Genomic DNA, 21,344 nt, shown 5'->3' on the forward strand with positions numbered 1-21,344 from the left:
GAAAGCACCTGGTAAGGAATTTGTGTTGTTCATTTCCACTTATTAAGATGTTTTGTTTCCAGAAAGCTCTAGCCCTTCAAATATGTATGGTAATGTTTTCACTGTCAAGACACACACACAATTTGTCAGAAAGTGAAGAAAAAGGAAAACCAAGGGTGTGTGTGTGTGTGTGTGCGTGCGTGTGTGTCTGTGTGCGTGCATGCGCATGTGAGGTCAGAGGGACAAAGGGGTTCTTTAGGGTATCTCAGATCTCCCGTCCTGATCGCTGCCATCTAATCTAATCCACACAACCACCTCCTTATCCCCCTGTCTAGTTCTGTTATCTCTCTCTCCATTTTACCACTGTCAGGATTTCAATTGAGCTTATAACAACCATGCCTGTGTTGGGCTGGATTTGGCACTTACTGTAGCCCAATGTTATGAGCCTCGTCTCGGCCGGGCCATACCACACAAGGAGAGCTAATCAAAGGACAACAATCAACCCTGTCAGCTCCGACACTTAGCCTGCTAGCCCGTCCAGCTCTGATTGGACCGTCGGTCCTGATGATGTCATGAGAAAGATGATTGAATTAGGAGGATGGCCCAGGAGAGAGAAACGCTAGTGACTGGTTAACTGGGGTTGTTATGAATTGATTAGTCTGGTCTGGTCTGTGTTTATTACTTCCTGTATGAGGCTTCCTTTGGTTGGCTGCTGTCTGGACAGTGGGAAAGATGCTGATAATGGCAACTAGTCATACTCCTGTAGCTAAGGAAGAAATGAAAAAGGTAGTGATTTTGTTATTGGTAATGTAGTACTTACTGTTATCATCTGGATGTAGTCTGGATTCTAAGCCATCTTTTTCGGTGTCTGTTAAGAGTTAAACGAAGGTTCGATGTGCCAATAAATAATTTGTATTTTATTGGCGGGCGCCTTGAGCTAAAATTGGTATCGTGTATAGGCCTACTGTTCTGATACACAATGTCAAACTTAACAAATGAGTAAGAAAGAGGAGGAAGGTAAGCGCTACTAAGGTACACAATAGTACATTTTGGTAGATAGAAGGTGCTCTTTGGTAAAAAGGGTAAATTGGTCATTAAAAAGAAAGGAGGACCAAGGCACTCTTCATATAATTCATTAAAATGCCTTTATTAGTATGAGGCATTTGTAGTGACTGTGCATGGGAGTGACATTTTTTATGAGCCTCAGCTTGCAATTATTGAAACAAGTGAGAGTCCTCCACCAAGACCTCATGGCGCTCACTACTGATTAAGCTAATGGTTTTATTCTTAACATCTTCTACAGTTAGCCTAACATTTCAGACAGTAACAGTTAGTGTTAGTAAATGCTGAATAAAGAATACATTTAAAAAACAAACAAGTAATAACAAGTAGAAACAATGTTTAAACATTACCCAAGATGCCACTCTCAAACCGGTAGTAATTCCCGCCATTTTAAAATCTAAAACCGAAACTGCAGTGCATAAACCTGCGATTCCAACACGTTACTGCATTTTATAACAATATTCTATGGTAGAACAAGCTACTTAACATATGGTAAACATGTACCAACGGTGAAACATTAGCAGGGACAGATGACCTTCTGCGTAACTGCTAGCAAGATCACCTCCTGGCTAACTGGACTTGCCAGCTATCTTCTGCTATAGCTGCCTGCTAGCCAGCTAAACCCCAGTGGAGGCCATCTTCACCATTCTTCCAATGTGAATCTTCCTACCAAGACAGTGTGAGGCCCTCAGGTAAAGTTGGTCTTCCCAGTATATGACTGCTCTCGCTCCAGAACACGAGAACATTTACATAGTTTTCTCTTTCAAAGTATGAGAAAACGGTGATACGGCTTGGAAACAAGTAGGCCTACCTCCTGATTGAAATGAAAGATGCGATCAAAAGTATAATTCAACAAAATATCAGTGCATCTTTTCTTTTCATCTTGGCTAGCTGGGAACTGAATATTATTGTTTCACCATCAGACACTGCGTTTCACCAACAACAGACACAAATTGTTTCAGGGAGGGTTCAGAAAGAGTTGAGCCATTCTTACCTCATGTGATCTAGCTAATATGTCTTATTCCTTTGAACATGCAATCATTTGGCTAAACAGGTGAAACTGATTTCTTTCCAGGTTTCTTTCCCCTTCACAATGTATTTGAGAGCCTGAGGCCTGGGAGCTAGCTAAACAGAGAGTTTTGTGTGACAGGCTTGAGAAGCCCTAGATCCCTGGTCCAAGGCCCAGCTTGGGATGGTGAGAAATTCAATTTAAGACTGAGGAGAAAAAAAGACCCACGCTCCCACACAGAAATCCCTCTCTCCTCCCCGCCACCCTCCCCCACCCCTGCGTCCCCTCCATCCACATCTCCAGGGGCGATGTGGAGGAACCAAACCAGAACCAGATGTACTTATTGGGCCTAAAGATAACAAATAGTGCCTGAGTTCCTGTCAGTTACAGACCACCGGAGCAAAGACACAAAAGGTGAAAAAAAGAGGCTGACATGATGTCTGCCCCTTTCTCGCTGTTTGTTAAATAACAAAATGCATTCCTGTGAATAAGTTAGTCTGAAAGTATTCACTGGAGCAGAGGGAGGGATGGGGAATAATATGAGTGGCTCATTTTGTCCAGGCCCATGGTCTCCTGGTGGCTGTTCAACTGAACTGCTGCCGTGTAGCGTGTGGTGTGTGTGTAGACTGGTTGCACAGACTGGAGGGGGTTTGTTACGTCAGGGCAGGGGATGGTTGTGGTGAGGGTGCAGGGCAGGCAATGGGAGCTGGTTGGAGGTGGAGGCGCTGGGAGACCCAGGTGCCATCTTGGCTCTGAGAAAGCATCCAAGGCCCTTGCCTGGTACGCTCCACAGTCGGTCAGCCGATATGCCTACCACCCACCCACATACATAGAGAGCAGAGAGAGGGAGTAGAGGGAGGGAAACAGTGAAGAGAGAGAAGAAAAAAAAGCGCGAGAGAGAAAAAGATGGAGTATAAGAGCGAAAGAGAGAGAGGACAAGTCTCAACCCCACATGGGATCCCCACGGATCGGCTAACAAAGTGTCCTTTGTAACAGGAGTTTCCTGTACGTAATAAAATATATTGGCTATCTTGCACTCTTCATAAGGGAGGAGAGACTGGGAGGCCAAGAGGGGGTTGGATGTCAAGGGGAAGATTCTCTGTTCTGTTCAAAGAATATCCCTGGAGGTAGTCTCTCTCTCTCTCTCTCTCTCTTCTCTCTCTCCCGATCTCTTATATTCTCTCTCTTTGCTCTGTGGAGATCCGGTGAAAAGGAGAGCCTTGTGGTTCTCAGGGTCATAGGGCAGGTGGTTCTGATTTGCGTGGCGTGAGGGGAGGGGGGGAGAGGAACAGACCGAACAGCGTTTATGCTCAGTTAATGGCAGTACACATGTCGTCAGGTCCAGCGCTGGGAACGTCCAGCGCTTGGTGACTGATCTGTTTTTAACATCGCTGAGGTTCGCCACCAATGAACTATCTCATTAACCCTTTCAATCACAACCTAATTAATCACCTTTTACCTGGATATCTCCCAGGGACAATGTCTGCTCTCTCCTAGCACCGTGTTCTCATGAAGATAGAACTTTTTGAGTCATGACATTCTACTACACTACTCAGTCAATTGCGATTTTGCATGAGAGCAGAGATAAAAAATTAAAATAAAATAGGCCAACCTTTGAACTTGCAATGATTGCTTATGGTTATATTTGTTTAACCATCATTAACCATATAGATTTTTTTCAGAATCATGTGGTGAGTACATGTGCGTTACTTTTATGAGTGCTCGAGCCGCCTTTCAAGAACGGTTAAAACATGACTTATGAAATGAAAACAACCGCCTCTTCCCACCCACACACAGATTGATTTGCAGTCGTAGGGGAAACACAGTGGCTTGCTGTGTCCAGTGTTTTCAGAGCGCTGATCAAATGACCAGGCCGAGGTTCCCTTTAATGATCTCGGAGGATCCCTGCTGCTGGGTCACCCAGCGGTGTGGCTCCATATCATCTCCAGGCTGGGACCCACCCCTGGTCAGGGGCTCCCCACAATAGGGCCCTCTCCATCAGCCTTGTGTTTATCCATCAACCTGGCTCACCCCTGGGCCTGCACAGGGTCTCTGTTAAGCCAGCCAGCCCTGCTGAGAGGTCTCTGGGCAGCACCACTGCAGGCAGGGATGGTTCAAACCATCAAGGCATGTTATGTGGGCTGAGGTTCAGGTTTGGTCAGCTCAGAACCTCTGAACCAGACATTTAAAGTGGTCATCTCTCATATCTCTGACCTCCTACCCATGCACATGTCCAATTATCCTGCCCACGAACATACCCCTCTGTTATGTTTAATTGCACACACAAACACACAAACGCACGGGCACACACACACACACACACACACACACACACACACACACACACACACACACACACACTGGTACATAGGCTACATACATAAAGTACATACACATCCATCTCTCTGCTATGTCCTCCCATCCCACCCACAGAGACTGTCCTCCCTCCCAGTGCTGAGTGATTGATGAGCTGAAGCCTGGACGGTCCCTCTGCTGCCGGGACCGTAAGTACGCAGGGGGAAAAAACTCCAGCTCCAGCCTGTTTTCTGTCTGTATGACTCCCAAAAATAGCTCCCCCTGCCAACACAAACATCATGTCCTGTAAGGCAACCAATGGCAGGCCCAAGCTGACCGTCCGGCCCGGCCGCAGCTATTGTGGTGTAAAAGGTTTCCCACAAAGAAAGTCAGGCAGGAGAGAAGAGAAGGATTCTCCAAATAGCTAGGACGGACAGTCAGACGTACAGACGACACAAGTCGAGACATGGTCAGAGAGAGAAGCGGCTGAGGTGAAGTGGAGAGATGTGACATCAGGGATCACTGGTTTTAATTGGTTTTCACTCAGTCCAATTTGTCCCTTGTTGTTGCTGCGGCATTAAAATGCCCAGCGTGAAATCTGACTGGAATGCAACCTTTTACACCGCAGACTGCAGCTTTTGTTACTAAAGCGCTGTACCCTGCAATTCTATTGGGCAGCCAAATAACCATTTTTTGGGACACAGGTGGGCCCTGTTGAGCATGGCTCACGGAGGTGAAGACTCTTTCCTACTCCATGACACACTGGCAGACACCAGAGTAACACACACACACACACACACACACACACACACACACACACACACACACACACACACACACACAGAGAGAGAAATAGTGGGTGGATAGGTTAGTGTGGGTCCTGGCCTCTTGGTCTTGGGTGGAATCACTGATCTTTGGCTATGCTCTCCTGTCAGAGGCAGAGCGGGTTCACGATTCACGGTCTTTTCTTGGATTGGCATTCCTGGTCAGACCAGGGTCTAACCTCCTTTTAGACAAGGAAAACAGGAAAAGAGCAACACAGTTCTGTGGTTCATTCTTTTGACCATACACACTTGACCACACAAAGGCAGCCTGTGTGAGAGAGACATTTATGTGTTTTGTGTGGCAGAACAGACATGCAGATGTAGTCTCCTGTGTGTCTGTTCCGTGGCGTTGTCGATGATATTACTGTTATTGGTACTTACAGGTTGAGAGGTTTGGTATTGTTGTGGAAATGCTGTTTTTATTACTACATGTTCTTACACATGAGCAGCGGTTGTAATCAAGCTATCTACCTGCATTACCTTTTTCCCATAACATAAATATCTGTTCTTTATTTTCTTTATTAGATGAAAATAAAATGAGGCCTATTTAGTGGTATCTGAATTGAGGGTCCTCTTAAACGGCTTATTTATAACGATGCAATTACAGCTTGTTCAACATTAGTAAACTGTAAAGGATGAGACATTATTACTTATTTCCATGATGTATTACTTATTTCCACTATGTATTACTTATTTCCATTATGCATTACTTATTTCCATTATGTATTACTTATTTCCATGATGTATTACATATTTCCATTATGTATGACTTATTTCCATTATGTATTACTTATTTCCATGATGTATTACTTATTTCCATTATGTATGACTTATTTCCATTATGTATTACTTATTGCCATTATGTATTACATATTTCCATTATGTATTACATATTTCCATGATGTATTACATATTTCCATTATGTATTACTTATTGCCATTATGTATTACTTATTGCCATTATGTATTACATATTTCCATTATGTATTACTTATTTCCATTATGTATTACTTATTGCCATTATGTATTACATATTTCCATTATGTATTACTTATTGCCATTATGTATTACTTATTGCCATTATGTATTACTTATTTCCATTATGTATTACTTATTGCCATTATGTATTACTTATTGCCATTATGTATTACTTATTTCCATTATGTATTACTTATTTCCATTATGTATTACTTATTGCCATTATGTATTACATATTTCCATTATGTATTACTTATTTCCATTATGTATTACTTATTGCCATTATGTATTACATATTTCCATTATGTATTACTTATTGCCATTATGTATTACTTATTGCCATTATGTATTACTTATTTCCATTATGTATTACTTATTGCCATTATGTATTACTTATTGCCATTCCGCCGACAAGTTCTTCATTATTGGTATGTCAAAGAAGTCACATCACACATATGATAATACTTAATTGCATTTATCAAACACTTCTCAATAGGTCGGGATTGGGATGAAACAATGCAGTACATTTTTATATTTTACATTTGATTAAGTGATTGAATAATCTGTTCTTACACTATGTATGATCACTTTTTCCCCCCAGTTTATTAAAGTAGGCTCAAATCACACACAAGATTGAGTTACATAAGATACACCATTTTACCAGTTCTAGAAGTTGTTTTTTCATCCCCTCACATCTACAGATGCAACAGAAATAGAGTGAACTATCATATTTATGTTTGCACAATCAAATGTGAGTGTGTGCGTGTGTGTGGGCCAGGACGTCTACCACGCGGCCCGTGGGAGAGGAGGAAGTAAGTGAAGCCGTAGCGCTGAGGTAGAAGTGAGGAACAATAGCCCACACACATCCTGATCCTGTGGCTGTCACACTCACAGTCAGCCTGGAATACCCTACACAAACACTTCTGAGTCAGGACACACAATTCCCCCCTTTTTCCCACTGTTCCAGGTTTTGTTACTGGCTGAGCTTGTCTCTTTGGCTCAAATGCTTTTCTTTCCATGAAAGTGTCTGATTTATTTTTTTTGTAGCAGATTTTTAAAATGTCATGCCCCCGCCCCAGTTTGTCAGAGTCGGGGTGAGAGCATCCAGGCTGTGTAGAGGACAACCACAAAAACAAGTAGAAGTATACTCAAAGCTTCCTGTCTCGAATCTCAGGATATCGGGGGAGCCATGCATGGAATGTTGAATATTCTGAGAATATCAACAGTGGGAATACAGTCCACTTGTACAGACAGATGGACCCCATTGGGACTCTTTCTCAGTCGGTTAATGCTTGCACTGTACTCACAGAAAGTATGTAAAACACAAGCAGGGTTTCTATGTTGGAAAACAGGCTCCTTCTGCTTCTGACCTCCCCCTCTATGTTCTCTCCACCTTGTTGCACTTGCTTCCCCCATCCCCCTCACCCCCCAGCACTGTCTCAGCAGAGACTGTCTCTCTCTCCTCTCCCCAATCTGGCAGACCATCAGGAGGCCATCAGGACCTGCAGGCCCAAGTACTGGAGCACACATCAGCGCAGAAGGGGAATCTCTCTCTCTCTCTCTCTCTCTCTCTCTCTCTCTCTCTCTCTCTCTCTCTCTCTCTCTCTCTCTCTCTCTCTCTCTCTCTCTCTCTCTCTCTCTCTCTCTCTCTCTCTCTCTCTCTCTCTCTCTCTCTCTCTCTCTCTCTCTCTCTCTCTCTCTCTCTCTCTCTCTCTCTCTCTCTCTCTCTCTCTCTCTCTCTCTCTCTCTCTCTCTCTCTCTCTCTCTCTCTCTCTCTCTCTCTCTCTCAAACCCACTTTCCAGAAACTCAGCAAAAATTAGTGCAGAGTTTTTGCTTTCCGACCAGAGGCTAATGCACCCACACCTGTATCCCTCCCCAAAAACCCCCTTTCAACCTTCCATCCAGCATCCCTGTCTGCCTGGAAATCTGGCCCCTTTTCCTCAAACTAGCCACAAACACCTCATATCCAGGACAACTCATTCCAAAACAGAAAGCTAAACACCCCTCCTACTCTAGCAGCACCATTCATTCGTCAGTTCCACAATGGCAGCATAACTTTTGGTTGAGAATAGAATGTTCTGGCAATGAAGCGTTGTCCTCTACATTTTCATGCTCCGTTTGCTTTGCCCAGGCCAGGGCTGTTTGCTTTGATGAGTCATTGACAGACTGACCCTGGCAGAAGTATTTTCACTGCAGAGACTGAAGCCAGAAATGCAGACGCAGAAGACTGAACGGGAGCTTTCTTAGATGTTTGCTGCTGTCAGGAGTTCAACAATGTAAAGAAGCAGAAGGACCACCCATGAATGTGTCCATATAGGCAAAAATAGATGCGATGGAGCAAGCTGTGGTCCCATTTGTGGCAGCTCTCTGAGAAAACACTGAAATGCTGACAGATTGAGAAGAGGGCAGAGGCGACTCCTACCACGAGAGGGTGACAAAAGCTCTGGAACAATAACTGCCATGATATCAGAGGCCATCATGAGCTCTTGTTTTCCCTCGTGTCAAAAAACATCTCCAATTACATTCATACCTAAAGAGGAAATTTAAGCAGGGAGGTATGAACACTTTTCGCCAGCCAAGTAAAGAGCTGTAATAAAATGTAACTGCAGAGGCCGAGAATAAAAATGCCTCATATTGAAGGATTGTGTGAGAGAGAGAACCACTAAATGTGTTTCAAGAAATGGCTGTGTTAGATTGACAGGACAGTGGCAATCATTTCAATGTTAACTTATGTCTTTCAACAATTAATTCTAGAACTTGTATTGTGTCTCTGCCACGTTCTGAAGACAAAGACCCATAGTGAAACTGTACAGTTCACCCCACCCGCCACATGCTCTACTCACATACCAACCCCAATGTTTTTTTGACGTCAGTGACTGGTCTTAGTTTAATCATACATTTCCTCCCGCCCTGGTTCTCGCGCTGGTTCTCGCCCTGGTCCAAAGCGTAAAACATCCTCACCGCTAAGCGACCATCAGTGCCACTCATCTGCCCAATCCAGCACCTCTCTCTACCGTTCCCGTGGCGACGGTCACTAAACCGGCCAATCCCACGCATCCGTTAGGACCTTGGTGGTCTGGAGTGACTCTGAGGTGGCACGGCTACACAGAGTCAACAGGATGCTGGGGGATGGAGGGATGAGAGTGTGGAGTCAGCAGCCTGCCTGGTTGTGGAGTGGAAAGCCGGCAAAGCCCACAGATTCAGTGCTCGCACACAAAAAGGGCCACACTGAGACTGAGATTAGTGGGAAGGAGAGGAGGAGGCTTTGGCCTGAGATGGGTGAGAGGGGAGGTAGTGTCAGTGCTGGCAAGTGAACTCCTGAACAGTTACAGCACATTGCACTTTATCATGGTTTATGATTAGATTGAAGACTGTTCAAGCAATTCATCTCTAGCTAATTGTGATATGTAGCTCATAATAGTGATATATACCAAGACTGAAATTAAAAACATTTTTCTCATACTGTCCTTAATGATATAGATACTGTAAGTATTTTACACTATATTTTACTGCAAAGTGTTACCATTTTAGTAACTCTCTAATTTAGTTTAAAAGCAAACTTGTTACACAGTGGTCTCCAGAGACAACTCAGACATATAAAATAAAACAGTTAAAACAATTATAAAATGAATAATACATTTTCATGCTTTAATGTCCTCCGAGAAACCATTTTCCCATCAGTGACTTTATCCCCCAGAAAATCCAGACTCCACATCCAAAGCAGTATTACTCACTCTGTGTTTTGCTAGCTTTTTTTTTACCAGTTTTTCGAATGAACCTTGTCCCTAATGTGAGTAGAGTACAGTCAACAACAAAAAAAGCTTGGTTAAAAACAACCCAATTTGTTTTTTGTTAACCCAGCATTAGGTAAATAATGGACAGAACACACGCTGGGTTATTTTGGCCCAGCCCGTTGAGTTGCGTGATTAACCCAATTTGTTAGGTTGTTGGGATTACCCAAAAATGGGTTCATTTAAGTTTGGTTTATTTTCAGGTGTGGTTTATTAGGGGCGTGGCTTTCAGATCATTCTTTTTTTTCACATGTTAAGATTGTATACTGCAATTTTACATTTTCTTTAAATATTTTCCTTAAATATTCTTATATAATATTAACATGATTCATTACATATTGTAATGAAGTGGTAACTTTCCTAACATTGGGAATTGCACAAGCTCTTAAGAAGCGCATACACTTATTTGAGGCTTACTTCTGTTAACCTCATAAAAGCTTAAAAACCGTCCGTGTTTAACCTTAACATGCTACTAACAATACAACAGAACAGCTGATCAGGAATGACAGTTACTCTCACGGGTGGCCCCTACTAAGCCACGCCTCCAGTCTTCTAATCTGACCTGCTGAGTCACATCTTTTTAACCCAGCCCAACAACCTAGCATGTTTGTGTGTAATATCAAGCCTGGTAAACTAATGACTCACTTGTCTTTCAAGTTTAGCTAGAGGGAGAAATACAAACCACCGCGGGAACTCCCTGTCTGCCTCACTTCCAATAGGCAGATAGAGCTATAAAGACAAACATAATGTAAGCTTTATCACACTTAGAAAGAAAACATATCAAGTATATCTAAGATGTGTAAAGTAGAGTTATGCTATTACAAATTAGGAGCGAGCTCTTTGATTCACTGAAAGGGAATTAATTGATTAGTTAATTATTCCGATATTACCTCAGTCCGTGTAAGTGAATCAGGAGAGAGTTACTGTAGTTATGTGAGTGCTTCATAGAACATTTTAGAGGATGGACTGAGAAACGATCTGTTGGAGTTCATCTGAAATCGATCGTATTTCACCCGGACATGTGCTTCCCCTTTCCTGGATTACTGATGCGTGTAATAAAAGGCACACTGTTAGACTGGCTTCCTCTGAACCCTAAAGCCCCAGAAACAGCCTGTAATATGATGGGAATGCTTATGAATTTCATATTTCAGTCAAGGGCAGAGAGCCGTTTCAGGAAGTGTAGACAGGTACAGGGGCCAGGAGATCTGGGGATTGCAGAGTGGCTACAGTATCTTTGGCTGATATGCTCTCAGACATGGCGGAGACAGGGATTCATATCCTTAGAAATACTTCTATTATCACTAGTAATGTAATATACTGTAGTATGTGTTCTATGGCATTATTGTCCATTATAAAAAAAAATGGTATTTATTGAGATATAACAACTAAATGGATTAAAAAGCATGTATTAATTACATGGAGTGTACAAAACATTAGGGACACCTGTTTTTCCATGACATAGACTGGCCAGGTGAACATTTCAATCCACTTCAATCAGTGTAGATGAAGGGAAGAAGACAGGTTAAAGAAAAACTTGTAAGGGTGAGTGGGCAAGACAACAGATTGAAATGCCTTTGAAATGCCTTTGAACCGGGAATGGCAGTAGGTGCAATGCTGCTGAGGGTTTCATGCTCAACAGTTTCCCGTGTGTATCAATAATGGTCCACCACCCACTCCGGAGTGGCGCAGCGGTCTAAGGCACTGGATCTCAGCGCTAGAGGCAACACTGCAGACCCTGGTTCAATCTCGGGCTGTATCACAACCGGCCGTGATTGTGAGTCCCATAGGGAGGCACACAATTGGCCCAGTGTAGTCTGGGTTAGGGGAGGGTTTGGCTGGGGTAGGCCGTTATTGTAAATAAGAATTTGTCCTTGACTGACTTACCTAGTTAAATAAAGGTTCAATTTAAAAAAAAACTAAGGACATCCAGCCAGTGATTGAAAACGGATCGTTAATGAAAGAGGACAAATGAGGCTGACATGAATTGTGCATAATAACACAACTGTAGATGGGCTACAGTTAGTCAACTGACAATCCAGTACAAAATTGGTACCCAAAGGCCCATTCAAGAATGCACAACTCATCATACCTTGACATGAATGGTGGTATGGCAACTGACCTTATAGAGTTCCACTTCTTTCAGCAAACAACAAGAAACTGTGGTTGCAGTGGGTTTAGGAATGAAAACATGGGACATTGGAGAATTGGAATTGCATAGTCTGATGAATCCTAGTTCCTGCTGTTTCATGCTGATGGGAGGACTAGGATATGGAGAAAACCACAAGAGTACATGCATCCATCATGCCGTGTGTCAACAATACAGGCTGGTGGTGGGGCTGTTGGGTGTGTTTTCATGGCACACATTGGGCATCTTGATAAAAGTGGAGCAACATTTGAATGCCATGGGATATGTGAACATCATTGCTGCCAATCAAATGCATCCCTTCACAGCAGCAGTGTATCCCTCTGCAAATTGATTTTTCAGCAGGATAATCCCCATTATACAAGGCTAGGATTGTCCAGGAATGGTTCCATGGACATGACAGTACATTTGGCTTAATGCAGTGGCCTGCCCAGTCACCAGATCTCAATTCCATTGATGGAAGGAACTATTTGGATTAGAGATCCACAACATGTCAACTTGACCCTACTGTGGGAAGCATTGGAGTCAACATGGGCCAGCATCCCTGAGGAAAGTTTGACACCTCGTAGTCCATGACCTGACAAATTGAGGCTGTTCTGAGGGCTCAATATTGAATGCTACTCAATATTAGGAAGGCGTTCCTAATGTTTTGTGAACTCAGTGTGTATTGTATACTTTGCTAAGTTTAGACAAGCAGTAGGCTTATGCAACATGAATGGGTCTAGCTCACTTCATATCTGTCACACCCTGACCATAGAGAGCCTCTCTATTTTGGTTAGGTCGGGGTGTGACTAGGGTGGGTAATCTAGGTTGTTTTGTTTCTATGTTGGCCTGGTATGATTCCCAATCAGAGGCAGCTGTTTATCGTTGTCTCTGATTGGGGATCGTATTTAGACAGCCATTTCCCCACTGTGCTTGGTGGGATCTTGTTTTTGTGTTGTTGCCTGTGAGCACTCCAGAACGTCATGTTTAGTTTATTCTTTATTGTTTTGTGCGGTTCACATCAAATAAAAATGTCGAACTGATTTCACGCTGCGCTTTGGTCCGAGTGTTCTTATGGCAATCGGGACAGAAGATCCCACCAAACAAGGACCAAGCAGCGTGCTAAGGAGGAGAAGGTATCCTGGGCTTGGGAAGAGATCAAGGAGGAGAAGACAACCTGGACTTGGGGGGAAATAATGGGAGGACACGAAAGTCTTCCTTGGAAGCAGACGCAAGGAGAGAAGGGAGGACAGCGACGACGCTGGGGTTCGCGGCCACATAGAAAGCCCAAAAGACAGGGGGGCACACGGGGGGAGGGCACACTGTGTGGTCGGCGGAGCCGGGGAGTGAACCAGAGCCAGTCTGGGAGAAGATGGAGAAGTTGGAGGAGAGTGAACGGAGAGAGTCAGATTGGAGGAGAGAGAAATTAGAGAGTTGTTGTGTTGGTGTATGATGCACGACATTCGCACTAAGAAGCGTGTTATCAGTCTGATGCCACCTGAGTCAGCTCTCCGTGCTCGTCCCGAGGAGCGTGCTATCAGTCTGGTAAAAACTGTGCCGGCTACACGCACCAGGTCTCCAGTACGCATCCCCAGCTCTGTCCTGTGCCAGCTCTCCGCACTCGCCTTGAGGAGCGTGTCATCGTTCCGCTACAATTTGTGCCGGCTATACGCACCAGGTCTCCAGTGCGCCTCCACAGCCCAGTAGTCCTGTACCAGCTCCCCGCACTCGCCGGGCGAAGTGTGTCATCGTTCCGGTACAATTTGTGCATTCTATACGCACCAGGTCTCCAGTGCGCCTCCACAGCCCAGTACGTCCTGTGCCAGCTCCTCGCACTCGCCCTAAAGTGTGTCTCCCCAGTCCGGTGCCACCTGTACCGGCTCCATTCACTAGGCCTCCAGTGTGCCTTCCCAGTCCGGTACGCCCGGTGTCTTCTCCTCTCACTTGCCCTGAAATGTGTGTCCCCAGTTAGGTGCCACCTGTGCCGGCTCCATGCACTAGGCTTCCAGTGCGTCTCCCCAGTCTAGAGCTTCCGGCGACGGTCCTTAGTCCAGAGCTTCCGGCGATGGTTCAAAGTCCGGAACCTCTTGCGACGGTCCACAGTCCGGAAGCTCCTGCAACGGTCCACAGTCCGGAAGCTCCTGTGACGGTCCACAGTCCGGAAGCTCCTGCGACGGTCCACAGTCCGGAAGCTCCTGTGACAGTCCACAGTCCGGAAGCTCCTACGTCGGTCCATAGTCCGAAACCTCCTGCGACGGTCCACAGTCCGGAACCTACTGCGACGGTCCACAATCCGGAACCTCCTACGACGGTCCACAGTCCGGAACCTCCTACGACGGTCCACAGTCCAAAATCTCCTGCGACGGTTCACAGTTCGGAACCTACTGCGACAGTCCGGAACCTCCTACGACGGTCCACAGTCCGGAACCTCCTGCGACGGTCCACAGTCCGGAACCTATTGCGACGGTCCACAGTCCGGAACCTCCTACGACGGTCCACAGTCCGGAACCTCCTACGTCGGTCCACAGTCCGGAACTTACTGCGACGGTCCACAGTCCGGAACCTTCTACGACGGTCCACAGTCTGGAACCTCTTGCGACGGTCCACAGTCTGGAACCTCCTGCGACGGTCCACAGTCCGGAACCTCCTGCGATGGTCCACAGTCCAGGCACGGCGTCAAGTCCCGCTCCAAGGCCGGAGCCTTCCTCTGCGCCGGTGCCCAGTCCAGGCACGGCAGCCAACTCAGCTCCATGGCCGGAGCCTTCTTCAGCTCCGGTGCCCAGTCCGGGTGCGGCGTTCAACCCAGCTCCATGGCAGGGGCTCTCCTCTGTGCCAAGGCACAGCGTTCTAGCCGGCTCCATGGCCGGACCCGTGGTCTGGGCGATGGGGCAAAGTCCCGCACCAGAGCCGCCACCGATGATGGCTGGATGATGGCTGGAGTCCGCACCTTTGGGGAGGGAGGGTACTGTCACGCCCTGACCATAGAGAGCGTTTTTATTTTCTATTTTGGTTAGGTCGGTGTGTGACTAGGGTGGTAATCTAGGTTGTTTTTTTCTATGTTGGCCTGGTATGGTTCCCAATCAGAGGCAGCTGTTTATCGTTGTTTCTGATTGGGGATCATATTTAGGCAGTCATTTCCCCACTGTGTTTGGTGGGATCTTGTTTTTGTGTTGTTGCCTGTGAGCACTCCAGAACGTCACGTTTCGTTTATTCCTCATTGTTTTGTGCGGTTCACATCATATAAAAATGTTGAACCGATTTCACGCTGTGCTTTGGTTCGAGTGTTCTTACGACGATCGTGACAACATCAATTGCTTCAGATGATGTTATGGTCCACAAGACCGCAGGTCTGTAAGTGGGGGGAGCTGAAGGTTTTCATAATCACTAACAGTCCAGTTTGGGAGCTTAAATAACATAATGGATGCAAGCTTCATTAAGATTGTGATTTGGGAATTCCATTTAATGAAACAGTGCTCTGGCATGTGTCCAGTGGGGTTCTGACCCCGGAGAGGTGATGGTGGGGTGATTCAGAAGACACTGACTTGAATAGCGTGGGAAATGTAGGCCTTTCTACCTTCACCAATACGATTGATACGCCCTAGGCAAACAAATAAACAAATACAAAAAAGTAAATACTGAGCTATTTTTCCACCGTACTGACCACTGGATCTGTGCATCTCGACTCCCTCGTAAATGCTGTTATCAATGTGTCAACTCCATTGCTGTAATGCACAGGGTGCAGCAATCACCGATACCGGTATGTATTCTGAAAATAAGCTCTCACATCCGAGCACTATTCGGGATAAACATGCAGTTGCCGTCAAGGTGTGTTAGCATGTTCAGTCCTGCATGTCGAGATAGTTTTTAGTTCTTAATTGCCTTTGCAGCATCCATTTGATTCAGGAAAGAGGAAGGAGAGGAGGGCGATGAGGGGAAGGGGTTTGAGAGCCCGGGAAAATTAACAGCTGTGTTTCATGAGAGAAAGAACATAATTTAAAGCATGCCTGATTAGAGAGCACATCATTTACTTCTCTTTCTGGTGTGTGTGGCCTCCGTGCTGGGCTGGCCCCTGGTGTGTGTGGCCTCCGTGCTGGGCTGGCCCCTGGTGTGTGTGGCCTCCGTGCTGGGCTGGCCCCTGGTGTGTGTGGCCTCCGTGCTGGGCTGGCCCCTGGTGTGCCCTCAGAGGAGTGCACTTTTAGATCCTATCCCGGGTCCCACAGAGTCCACAGGGTCGCTGCTTATTCAATTAGTCCTGAACCCACGGCTCCACGGCTCCCCGAACTGGCTCCAAACAAAACGAAGCAGGGGAGAGGAGGAGGCGAGGAGAGAGTGCGGGAGAGAGGAGAGAGATGTGGAGAGGGGTGGGCAGTTTGAGAATTATGTTCAGTGTGATTTTACATTTATCCTAAAGAGCGATGAGTGAACAGAGGAGCCGAGAGCAGACAGCATGCTGGAGATGTATAACTAGGCTATATGACCTACAACGTACTGAGATTACGTGCTTTGTTTAACAATGATTTGTGTCAGCAACGTGATAATATCTACTGTGGTCTTCTGTACATCATTTCATACACCGCAGAACTGGATTTCAGCGAGGTGTTACTGTGTGCCTGCTGTAGCCCTTACACAAGTGTCATAATCCGGAGCAGATTGGGCCTGTGGCCAGAGGGTGGCGCTTTGATGACACATGCTAACTGACTGTTTATGACTTCAAAGCCCAGTCGATGAGATGTGCACTGATTCCAAGAACTGAAAACATAATTTCCCCTTCCTAGAAGTCCACCAGATTATAAAGAACTGACAAGGAACTTTGTTCTTTGTTCATCGTTTCGACAAAACACGATTTCGCAGGTGCTTACAGCTTTCGACTTTCGGAAGGGGAGGGGACATTTGGCCCATAGACATGCCCGAAACTTGCAGAGAGAGTGGGGTGGAGCACCATTTTTCCAATCCTCGTTCTGGTATATTTTCTAACACATCTGCCCCCAGAATTTGAATCGAGCATCTGATGAAACTACGCAAGATTCTGTTTATTTCCCTAACTCTAGGCTCATTCTATGGTAAATTGCTCACCGCAAGGCTCATTCTCAAAAGCACAAGACAGTGAGTCAAATTCCTGTGTGCCTCTGCTCTGTTTTGCAAGTGTCTCGGAAAACAAGAGCTACATAAATATTACATCCACTTTCGGTTACATTAACCTACCTGCACTGTTGGAGCTCTATACTTGATTGGGTAAATCAAGGGAGAATGTTGAGCTGTTTCTTTGTTGCAAGCAGCTGAATCATCTGAATAGAAAAATAGCAGAGACACCCCATCAGAATGAGGTACAAATGACTATGGTCCACGAGAGCCAAGTTGGAGATTTCATTCAGTGAGGGAGGCCAGAGCCCAGGCACGTTGTGTCGAAGGCAGAGTGGGCAGCCCAGAGTGCAGTACTTACCGGAAACCAGGGCAGTTGTGATTGAGTTCCTGTTATTTACAGCTTTTTTTTATCTAGCAGAGCAGAGATTCTGCCAGGTTTCTTTCTTTTTCTCTGCCAGCAGTTAGAACACAGAGCACAGAGCCACCACTGTGGAGGCTGTTTACTAGAATGCTGTGTACACTCTCAACCCCAATGTTGCATTGTATTAAGGTTCATAATACATTTTATCGTTCACCTCTGCCAGTTTTGATTTTCATTTGATTGAGTGGTCAGCTAATAGGTTAGAAGTTGTTTGAAACAAAGACAAACATTTCAGAAATTCCGTTTTTGGTAAATCCCATCAGTTTTCCACGTTGATTCAATGTCATCACATACATTTTTTTGTGTGGTTGAAATCATGTTGAAACAAAGTTTATTCAAACAGTTAGTGCCCAGCACACTAGCTCCGGGGAGCCCCTGATCTCCCTAGGCCTTGGGAGCCCCTGATCTCCCTAGGCCTTGGGAGCCCCTGATCTCCCTAGGCCTTGGGAGCCCCTGCTGTGGCTTCTGTTCACAGGGGAGCTGGCCGGCAGAGGATAGTAAATCATCCAATAGGGATGGAGACATTAAAGTTGGAAGGAGGAAGGCTAACTATGTCGGATGGGAGTGGGAGTGAGAGGTTAGAGGGTGAGAGGTACTGTACTGTAGTAGGCTTATGCTGTTGGCTCATCTCTCAACCCCATACACACACAGTGCTGGGGCCTGAAATGTGTGTGCGTGTGTGTGTGTTTGCATGCGCCTGTGCGTGTGCATCGGGGCCTGAAAGTTGTGTTTGTTGTACAATCTGTTGTAGCTAGCGCAAGCTGTTGCCATTTGGGTATAGTCCTCTGGTCACCGATGTGTGTGTGTGGATCTCCCTGCCAGAAATAATGAAGCACTTCAATATACCATACCCCCTCCCTCCTCTCTCAAGATGAATTCTGTGGAGTAATGATATTTAACATTATGAAAGGTTTAAATAAGTATGAGTATGAGTCTTTTTTTGGGGGATGTTCAAGCTGGGTGAAAAATGGCTACATATGTGATTTGAAAAAATCTTAACAGATTATTCTGTAGAGACAAGAAGAGTTTCAGTACAGGGCTTCACTCCCCTGACTCCCGCTGCTCTAAGGCTGCTGACTGCAGCCTGGCCGGAAGCAAAACTAAACCGCTAGGCCATATTTACATCTCCATCTCCATGAATCAAATATTGTCCCAGTAATGTTATCCCTCCTTACCCCGTTCCCATTTCCTGCTTCCCCTCCACCCGTTCCCCTTTTCACTTCCCTCAACACCAGACCAGCCTGATAATGGAACACGATATACATCGTATCTGCTCTGTGAGGTTGACCCAGCGGTACGATTTTACAGTGAGGAGGCAACAATGCAGAACAGATTTTTCTTGCCAAGAGTGAGGCTTTTTATTTGCAAGCGAAGACAATAATAGCTGTCGAAATGTACAAGAGTTTACAGAAATAATCAAATAGAGCGCTTCAAACAAAACCTAGGCTACAATAACAACAGAAACCACAGCCGCGTGCCAACCTGTCCCACAAAAAACGAGAGGACAGGCTTCTTACACCAATACCCATGATGCAACTGACCAATGGGAAACCCTTATTCATATCTGGTCAATTAACATTCAAAGCACATGAAAAACCATACATACATGTTCAGATAATGAACATATGTATTTATACCAGCACACATATCAGTAACGGTGCTAAACCCATGCTTTAGAGCATAAATACCATGTGGGATATAAACGAACGTCCCCCGGGAGAAGCTACTACCACACTACCCGTACCCATTCATTAAATGAGGAACTCAATTTAACCTTGCGTAATACCCTAGATGCAGTCGCACCCCTAAAAACAAAAGACATTTGTCATAAGAAACTAGCTTCCTGGTTTACAGAAAATACCCGAGTCCTGAAGCAAGCTTCCAGAAAATTGGAACGGAAATGGCGCTATACCAAACTGGATGTCTTCCGACTAGCTTGGAAAGACAGTACCGTGCTGTATCGAAGAGCCCTCACTGCTGCTCGATCATCCGATTTTTTTTCAACTTAATTGAGGAAAATAAGAACAATCACAAAATGTGTTTTTGATACGGTCACAAAGCTATCTAAAAAGCAGCATTCCCCAAGAGAGGATGGCTTTCACTTTAGCATTGATCAATTCATGAACTTCTTTGATGAAAAGATCATGAACGTCAGAAAGCAAATGACGGACTCCTCTTTCAATCTGCTTATTTCTCCAAAGCTCAGTTGTCCTGAGTCTGCACAACACTGCCAGGACCTAGGATCAAGGGAGACACTCAAGTTTTTTAATACTATATCTCTTGACACATTCATAAAAATAGTCATGGCCTCTAAACCTTCAAGCTGCATACTGGACCCTATTTCAACTAAACTACTGAAAGAGCTGCTTCCTCTGCTTGGCCCTCCTATGTTGAACATAATAAACGGCTCCCTATCCACCGGATGTGTAGCTAAGTCACTAAAAGTGGCAGTAATAAAGCCTCTCTTGAAAAAGCCAAACCTTCACCAGGAAAATATAATATATTGGGTTCGTGTCATGGGGGAGATCTTTGTGGATTATACTCGGCCTTGTCTCAGGATGGTAAGTTGGTGATTGAAGATATCCCTCTAGTGGATTTGGGTCTGTGCTTTTGGCAAAGTGGGTTGAGTTATATCCTGCCTGTTTGGCCCTGTCCAGGGGTATTGTCGGACGGGGCCACAGTGTCTCCCGACCCCTCCTGTCTCAGCCTCCAGTATTTATGCTGCAATAGTTTATGTGTCGGGGGCTAGGGTCAGTCTGTTATATCTTATCTGGTGTCCTGTGTGAATTTAAGTAGTTTTTCTCTCGTGCTAATGCCCCAGTTTCAACTGTTCTGCCTACGGCCTACGGAATCCTGACCTGTTCACCGGACGTGCTACTTTGTCCCAGACCTGCTCTTTTCAACTGCCCAGAGACAGCACGTATGGTAGAGATACTCTGAATGATCAGCTGTGACAAGCCAACTGACATTTACTCCTGAGGTTGCTGACCTGTTGTACCCTCTACAACCACTGTGATTATTATTATCTGACCCTGCTGGTCATCTACGAACATTTGAACATCTTGGCAATGTACTGTTATAATCTCCACCTGGCACAGCCAGAAGAGGACTGTCCACCCCTCATAGCCTGGTTCCTAGTTTTCTTCCTAGGTTGCGGCCTTTCTCGGGAGCTTTCCCAAGCCACCGTGCTTCTATACCTGCATTGCTTGCTGTTTTGGGGTTTTAGGCTGGGTTTCTGTACAGCCCTTTTGACATCACCTGATGTAAGAAGGGCTTTCTAAATACATTTGATTGATTGATTCATTAACTATGTGCTCGAACACGCCCCATTTGCCCATCAATTCTCTGAACAGGAAATTAACAGAACCCTCTTCAATAAACGAGGAAATACAAGGAAATCATTAAAAAAATCAGAAAATCTATATTAACATTTAAAAAAAACAATATAACATTGCCCTTGTAAGTTTTGATAATTAAATGTATGACCAGAAAGAGCCTATATATTCAGGAGACGCACAACAAAAGGTTTCGGTGCTAGAACAAGCGCTTCCATCTCAAACTCTTAACACACGTTTCTCATCTTTTACAGGTGACTCGTAACAGTTAAGAAGTGTGTGTATATCTCTAACACACATTATGCTTCTCATAAACAGTTTCAACAACATTGTCTGGTTATTCATAATAAGGCGTAACTTTGGTTTAGGTGACGGAGGACATAAGGACAATTGTCACATGCTACGTCACAGTTACATGCTCTCGCTGTCATCCACAGGCAAGA

The sequence above is a fragment of the Oncorhynchus mykiss genome, chromosome 28 (genome assembly GCF_013265735.2).
Source record: "Oncorhynchus mykiss isolate Arlee chromosome 28, USDA_OmykA_1.1, whole genome shotgun sequence".
In the NCBI taxonomy this organism is placed as follows: Eukaryota; Metazoa; Chordata; class Actinopteri; order Salmoniformes; family Salmonidae; genus Oncorhynchus; species Oncorhynchus mykiss.